Source organism: Desmodus rotundus, unplaced genomic scaffold, assembly GCF_022682495.2.
Source record: "Desmodus rotundus isolate HL8 unplaced genomic scaffold, HLdesRot8A.1 manual_scaffold_15, whole genome shotgun sequence".
NCBI classification, from domain to species: domain Eukaryota; kingdom Metazoa; phylum Chordata; class Mammalia; order Chiroptera; family Phyllostomidae; genus Desmodus; species Desmodus rotundus.
In genome coordinates, this window is record NW_026527203.1 from 861004 (window position 1) to 869236 (window position 8233).

An 8233-nucleotide genomic window follows, 5' to 3' on the forward strand; every position below is an offset into this window, starting at 1 on the left:
GCCTCCTGAGATAAGCGGTTTCCTAGGATACGGTTTCCAAGTATACGGTTGCCTTGGTTACTGCATTCTAGAATGCGGTGTGTCAGGATCTAGAATCTTGTGGGGCTGGTTCTGAGCACAACGGCCTCCTGAGATAAGCGGTTTCCTAGGATACGGTTTCTAAGGATACGGTAGCTTTGGATACTGCATTCTAGAATGCGGTGTGTCAGGATCTAGAATCTTGTGGGGCTGGTTCTGAGCAAAATGGCGTCCAGATATAAGGGGTTTCCTAGGATACGGTTTCCAAGGATACGGTTTCCTTGGATACTGGGTACTATAATGTGTTGTGTCAGGATCTAGAATATGGTGCTGCGGGTTCTGAGCACAATGGCCTCCAGATATAAGCGGTTTCCTAGGATACGGTTTCCAAGGATACGGTTGCCTCTTATTCTGCATTCTAGGATGTGGTGTGTCAGAATCTAGAATCTTGAGAGATGGGTTCTAAGGACAATGGTCTACAGATATAAGCGGGTTCCTAGGATTCGGTTTCCAAGGATACGGTTGCCTTGGATACTGCATTCTAGAAAGTGGTGTGTCAGGGTCTAGAATCTTGTGGGACAGGATCTGAGCACAATGGTCTCCAGGGATACGCGGTTTACTAGGATTCGGTCCTCAAGGATACGGTTGCCTTGCATACGGCTTTCTAGATTGTGGAGTTCAGGATCTATAATCTTGTGCGCCGGGTTCTGAGCACACCGGCCTCCTGAGATAAGCGGTTTCCTAGGATACGGTTTCCAAGGATACGGTTGCCTTGGTTACTGCATTCTAGAATGCGGTGTGTCAGGATCTAGAATCTTGTGGTGCCGATTCTGAGCACAACTGCCTCCTGAGATAAGCGGTTTCCTAGGATACGGTTTCCAAGGATACGGTTGCCTTGGTTACTGCATTCTAGAATGCGGTGTGTCAGGATCTAGAATCTTGTGGTGCCGGTTCTGAGCACAACGGCCTCCTGAGATAAGCGGTTTCCTAGGATACGGTTTCCAAGGATACGGTGCCTTGGTTACTGCATTCTAGAATGCGGTGTGTCAGGATCTAGAATCTTGTGGTGCGGGTTCTGAGCACAATGGCCTCCTGAGATAAGCGGTTTCCTAGGATAGGGTTTCCAAGGATACGGTTGCCTTGGTTACTGCATTCTAGAATGCGGTGTGTCAGGATCTAGAATCTTGTGGTGCGGGTTCTGAGCACAACGGCCTCCTGAGATAAGCGGTTTCCTAGGATACGGTTTCCAAGGATACGGTTGCCTTGGATACTGCATTCTAGAATGCGGTGTGTCAGGATCTAGAATCTTGTGTTGCGGGTTCTGAGCACAATGGCCTCCAGAGTAGGCCGCTTCCTAGGATACCGTTTCCAAGGATACGGTGCCTTGGTTACTGCATTCTAGAATGTGGTGTGTCAGGATCTAGAATCTTGTGGTGCGGGTTCTGAGCACAACGGCCTCCTGAGATAAGCGGTTTCCAAGGATACGGCTTCCAAGGATACGGTTGCCTTGGTTACTGCATTCGAGAATGCGGTTTGTCAGGATCTAGAATCTTGTGGTGCGGGTTCTGAGCACAACGGCCTCCTGAGATAAGCGGTTTCCTAGGATACGGGTTCCAAGGATACGGTTGCCTTGGTTACTGCATTCTAGAATGCGGTGTGTCAGGATCTAGAATCTTGTGGTGCGGGTTCTGAGCACAACGGCCTCCTGAGATAAGCGGTTTCCTAGGATACGGTTTCCAAGGATACGGTTGCCTTGGTTACTGCATTCTAGAATGCGGTGTGTCAGGATCTAGAATCTTGCGGTGCGAGTTCTGAGCAAACGGCCTCCTGAGATAAGCCGTTTCCTTGGATACGGTTTCCAAGGATACGGTTGCCTTGGATACTGCATTCTAGAATGCGGTGTGTCAGGATCTAGAATCTTGTGGTGCGGGTTCTGAGCACAACGGCCTCCTGAGATAAGCGGTTTCCTAGGATACGGTTTCCAAGGATACGGTGCCTTGGTTACTGCATTCTAGAATGCGGTGTGTCAGGATCTAGAATCTTGTGGTGCGGGTTCTGAGCACAATGGCCTCCTGAGATAAGCGGTTTCCTAGGATACGTTTTCCAAGGGTACGGTTGCCTTGGTTACTGCATTCTAGAATGCGGTGTGTCAGGATCTAGAATCTTGCGGTGCGGTTTCTGAGCAAACGGCCTCCTGAGATAAGCCGTTTCCTAGGATACGGTTTCCAAGGATACGGTGCCTTGGTTTCTGCATTCTAGAATGCGGTGTGTCTGGATCTAGAATCTTGTGGTGCGGGTTCTGAGCACAATGGCCTCCTGAGATAAGCGGTTCCCTGGATACGGTTTCCAAGGATACGGTTGCCTTGGATACTGCATTCTAGAATGCGGTGTGTCAGGATCTAGAATCTTTTGGGGCTGGTTCTGAGCACAACGGCCTCCTGAGATAAGCGGTTTTCTAGGATACGGTTTCTAAGGATACGGTAGCCTTGGATACTGCATTCTAGAATGCGGTGTGTCAGGATCTAGAATCTTGTGGGGCTGGTTCTGAGCAAAATGGCCCCAGATATAAGGGGTTTCCTAGGATACGGTTTCCAAGGATACGGTTTCCTTGGATACTGGGTACTATAATGTGTTGTGTCAGGATCTAGAATATGGTGCTGCGGGTTCTGAGCACAATGGCCTCCAGATATAAGCGGTTTCCTAGGATACGGTTTCCAAGGATACGGTTGCCTCTTATTCTGCATTCTAGAATGTGGTGTGTCAGAATCTAGAATCTTGAGAGATGGGTTCTAAGGACAATGGTCTACAGATATAAGCGGGTTCCTAGGATTCGGTTTCCAAGGATACGGTTGCCTTGGATACTGCATTCTAGAAAGTGGTGTGTCAGGGTCTAGAATCTTGTGGGACAGGATCTGAGCACAATGGTCTCCAGGGATACGCGGTTTACTAGGATTCGGTCCTCAAGGATACGGTTGCCTTGCATACGGCTTTCTAGATTGTGGAGTTCAGGATCTATAATCTTGTGGGCCCGGTTCTGAGCACACCGGCCTCCTGAGATAAGCGGTTTCCTAGGATACGGTTTCCAAGGATACGGTTGCCTTGGTTACTGCATTCTAGAATGCGGTGTGGCGGGATCTAGAATCTTGTGGTGCCGGTTCTGAGCACAACGGCCTCCTGAGATAAGCGGTTTCCTAGGATACGGTTTCCAAGGATACGGTGCCTTGGTTACTGCATTCTAGAATGCGGTGTGTCAGGATCTAGAATCTTGTGGTGCGGGTTCTGAGCACAATGGCCTCCTGAGATAAGCGGTTTCCTAGGATACGGTTTCCAAGTATACGGTTGCCTTGGTTACTGCATTCTAGAATGCGGTGTGTCAGGATCTAGAATCTTGTGGGGCTGGTTCTGAGCACAACGGCCTCCTGAGATAAGCGGTTTCCTAGGATACGGTTTCTAAGGATACGGTAGCTTTGGATACTGCATTCTAGAATGCGGTGTGTCAGGATCTAGAATCTTGTGGGGCTGGTTCTGAGCAAAATGGCGTCCAGATATAAGGGGTTTCCTAGGATACGGTTTCCAAGGATACGGTTTCCTTGGATACTGGGTACTATAATGTGTTGTGTCAGGATCTAGAATATGGTGCTGCGGGTTCTGAGCACAATGGCCTCCAGATATAAGCGGTTTCCTAGGATACGGTTTCCAAGGATACGGTTGCCTCTTATTCTGCATTCTAGGATGTGGTGTGTCAGAATCTAGAATCTTGAGAGATGGGTTCTAAGGACAATGGTCTGCAGATATAAGCGGGTTCCTAGGATTCGGTTTCCAAGAATACGGTTGCCTTGGATACTGCATTCTAGAAAGTGGTGTGACAGGGTCTAGAATCTTGTGGGACAGGATCTGAGCACCTTGGTCTCCAGGGATACGCGGTTTACTAGGATTCGGTCCTCAAGGATACGGTTGCCTTGCATACGGCTTTCTAGATTGTGGAGTTCAGGATCTATAATCTTGTGCGCCGGGTTCTGAGCACACCGGCCTCCTGAGATAAGCGGTTTCCTAGGATACGGTTTCCAAGGATACGGTTGCCTTGGTTACTGCATTCTAGAATGCGGTGTGTCAGGATCTAGAATCTTGTGGTGCCGATTCTGAGCACAACGGCCTCCTGAGATAAGCGGTTTCTTAGGATACGGTTTCCAAGGATACGGTTGCCTTGGTTACTGCATTCTAGAATGCGGTGTGTCAGGATCTAGAATCTTGTGGTGCCGGTTCTGAGCACAACAGCCTCCTGAGATAAGCGGTTTCCTGGGATACGGTTTCCAAGGATACGGTGCCTTGGTTACTGCATTCTAGAATGCGGTGTGTCAGGATCTAGAATCTTGTGGTGCGGGTTCTGAGCACAACGGCCTCCTGAGATAAGCGGTTTCCTAGGATACGGTTTCCAAGGATACGGTTGCCTTGGTTACTGCATTCTAGAATGCGGTGTGTCAGGATCTAGAATCTTGTGGTGCGGGTTCTGAGCACAACGGCCTCCTGAGATAAGCGGTTTCCTAGGATACGGTTTCCAAGGATACGGTTGCCTTGGATACTGCATTCTAGAATGCGGTGTGTCAGGATCTAGAATCTTGTGTTGCGGGTTCTGAGCACAATGGCCTCCAGAGTAAGCCGCTTCCTAGGATACCGTTGCCAAGGATACGGTGCCTTGGTTACTGCATTCGAGAATGTGGTGTGTCAGGATCTAGAATCTTGTGGTGCGGGTTCTGAGCACAACGGCCTCCTGAGATAAGCGGTTTCCAAGGATACGGCTTCCAAGGATACGGTTGCCTTGGTTACTGCATTCGAGAATGCGGTTTGTCAGGATCTAAAATCTTGTGGTGCGGGTTCTGAGCACAACGGCCTCCTGAGATAAGCGGTTTCCTAGGATACGGTTTCCAAGGATACGGTTGCCTTGGTTACTGCATTCTAGAATGCGGTGTGTCTGGATCTAGAATCTTGTGGTGCGGGTTCTGAGCACAATGGCCTCCAGAGTAAGCCGCTTCCTAGGATACCGTTTCCAAGGATACGGTGCCTTGGTTACTGCATTCTAGAATGCGGTGTGTCAGGATCTAGAATCTTGTGGTGCGGGTTCTGAGCACAATGGCCTCCTGAGATAAGCGGTTCCCTCGATACGGTTTCCAAGGATACCGATGCCTTGGATACTGCATTCTAGAATGCGGTGTGTCAGGATCTAGAATCTTGTGGTGCGCGTTCTGAGCACAACGGCCTCCTGAGATAAGCGGTTTCCTAGGATACGGTTTCCAAGGATACGGTTGCCTTGGTTACTGCATTCTAGAATGCGGTGTGTCAGGATCTAGAATCTTGTGGTGCGGGTTCTGAGCACATCGGCCGCCTGAGATAAGCGGTTTCCTAGGATACGGTTTCCAAGGATACGGTTGCCTTGGTTACTGCATTCGAGAATGCGGTTTGTCAGGATCTAGAATCTTGTGGTGCGGGTACTGAGCACAACGGCCTCCTGAGATAAGCTGTTTCCTAGGATACGGTTTCCAAGGATACGGTTGCCTTGGTTACTGCATTCTAGAATGCGGTGTGTCAGGATCTAGAATCTTGCGGTGCGGGTTCTGAGCAAACGGCCTCCTGAGATAAGCCGTTTCCTAGGATACGGTTTCCAAGGATACGGTGCCTTGGTTTCTGCATTCTAGAATGCGGTGTGTCTGGATCTAGAATCTTGTGGTGCGGGTTCTGAGCACAATGGCCTCCTGAGATAAGCGGTTCCCTGGATACGGTTTCCAAGGATACGGTTGCCTTGGATACTGCATTCTAGAATGCGGTGTGTCAGGATCTAGAATCTTGTGGGGCTGGTTCTGAGCACAACGGCCTCCTGAGATAAGCGGTTTTCTAGGATACGGTTTCTAAGGATACGGTAGCCTTGGATACTGCATTCTAGAATGCGGTGTGTCAGGATCTAGAATCTTGTGGGGCTGGTTCTGAGCAAAATGGCCCCAGATATAAGGGGTTTCCTAGGATACGGTTTCCAAGGATACGGTTTCCTTGGATACTGGGTACTATAATGTGTTGTGTCAGGATCTAGAATATGGTGCTGCGAGTTCTGAGCACAATGGCCTCCAGATATAAGCGGTTTCCTAGGATACGGTTTCCAAGGATACGGTTGCCTCTTATTCTGCATTCTAGAATGTGGTGTGTCAGAATCTAGAATCTTGAGAGATGGGTTCTAAGGACAATGGTCTACAGATATAAGCGGGTTCCTAGGATTCGGTTTCCAAGGATACGGTTGCCTTGGATACTGCATTCTAGAAAGTGGTGTGTCAGGGTCTAGAATCTTGTGGGACAGGATCTGAGCACCATGGTCTCCAGGGATACGCGGTTTACTAGGATTCGGTCCTCAAGGATACGGTTGCCTTGCATACGGCTTTCTAGATTGTGGAGTTCAGGATCTATAATCTTGTGCGCCGGGTTCTGAGCACACCGGCCTCCTGAGATAAGCGGTTTCCTAGGATACGGTTTCCAAGGATACGGTTGCCTTGGTTACTGCATTCTAGAATGCGGTGTGTCAGGATCTAGAATCTTGTGGTGCCGATTCTGAGCACAACTGCCTCCTGAGATAAGCGGTTTCCTAGGATACGGTTTCCAAGGATACGGTTGCCTTGGTTACTGCATTCTAGAATGCGGTGTGTCAGGATCTAGAATCTTGTGGTACCGGTTCTGAGCACAACGGCCTCCTGAGATAAGCGGTTTCCTAGGATACGGTTTCCAAGGATACGGTGCCTTGGTTACTGCATTCTAGAATGCGGTGTGTCAGGATCTAGAATCTTGTGGTGCGGGTTCTGAGCACAATGGCCTCCTGAGATAAGCGGTTTCCTAGGATAGGGTTTCCAAGGATACGGTTGCCTTGGTTACTGCATTCTAGAATGCGGTGTGTCAGGATCTAGAATCTTGTGGTGCGGGTTCTGAGCACAACGGCCTCCTGAGATAAGCGGTTTCCTAGGATACGGTTTCCAAGGATACGGTTGCCTTGGATACTGCATTCTAGAATGCGGTGTGTCAGGATCTAGAATCTTGTGTTGCGGGTTCTGAGCACAATGGCCTCCAGAGTAAGCCGCTTCCTAGGATACCGTTTCCAAGGATACGGTGCCTTGGTTACTGCATTCTAGAATGTGGTGTGTCAGGATCTAGAATCTTGTGGTGCGGGTTCTGAGCACAACGGCCTCCTGAGATAAGCGGTTTCCAAGGATACGGCTTCCAAGGATACGGTTGCCTTGGTTACTGCATTCGAGAATGCGGTTTGTCAGGATCTAGAATCTTGTGGTGCGGGTTCTGAGCACAACGGCCTCCTGAGATAAGCGGTTTCCTAGGATACGGGTTCCAAGGATACGGTTGCCTTGGTTACTGCATTCTAGAATGCGGTGTGTCAGGATCTAGAATCTTGTGGTGCGGGTTCTGAGCACAACGGCCTCCTGAGATAAGCAGTTTCCTAGGATACGGTTTCCAAGGATACGGTTGCCTTGGTTACTGCATTCTAGAATGCGGTGTGTCAGGATCTAGAATCTTGCGGTGCGAGTTCTGAGCAAACGGCCTCCTGAGATAAGCCGTTTCCTTGGATACGGTTTCCAAGGATACGGTTGCCTTGGATACTGCATTCTAGAATGCGGTGTGTCAGGATCTAGAATCTTGTGGTGCGGGTTCTGAGCACAACGGCCTCCTGAGATAAGCGGTTTCCTAGGATACGGTTTCCAAGGATACGGTGCCTTGGTTACTGCATTCTAGAATGCGGTGTGTCAGGATCTAGAATCTTGTGGTGCGGGTTCTGAGCACAATGGCCTCCTGAGATAAGCGGTTTCCTAGGATACGTTTTCCAAGGGTACGGTTGCCTTGGTTACTGCATTCTAGAATGCGGTGTGTCAGGATCTAGAATCTTGCGGTGCGGGTTCTGAGCAAACGGCCTCCTGAGATAAGCCGTTTCCTAGGATACGGTTTCCAAGGATACGGTGCCTTGGTTTCTGCATTCTAGAATGCGGTGTGTCTGGATCTAGAATCTTGTGGTGCGGGTTCTGAGCACAATGGCCTCCTGAGATAAGCGGTTCCCTGGATACGGTTTCCAAGGATACGGTTGCCTTGGATACTGCATTCTAGAATGCGGTGTGTCAGGATCTAGAATCTTGTGGGGCTGGTTCTGAGCACAACGGCCTCCTGAGATAAGCGGTTTTCT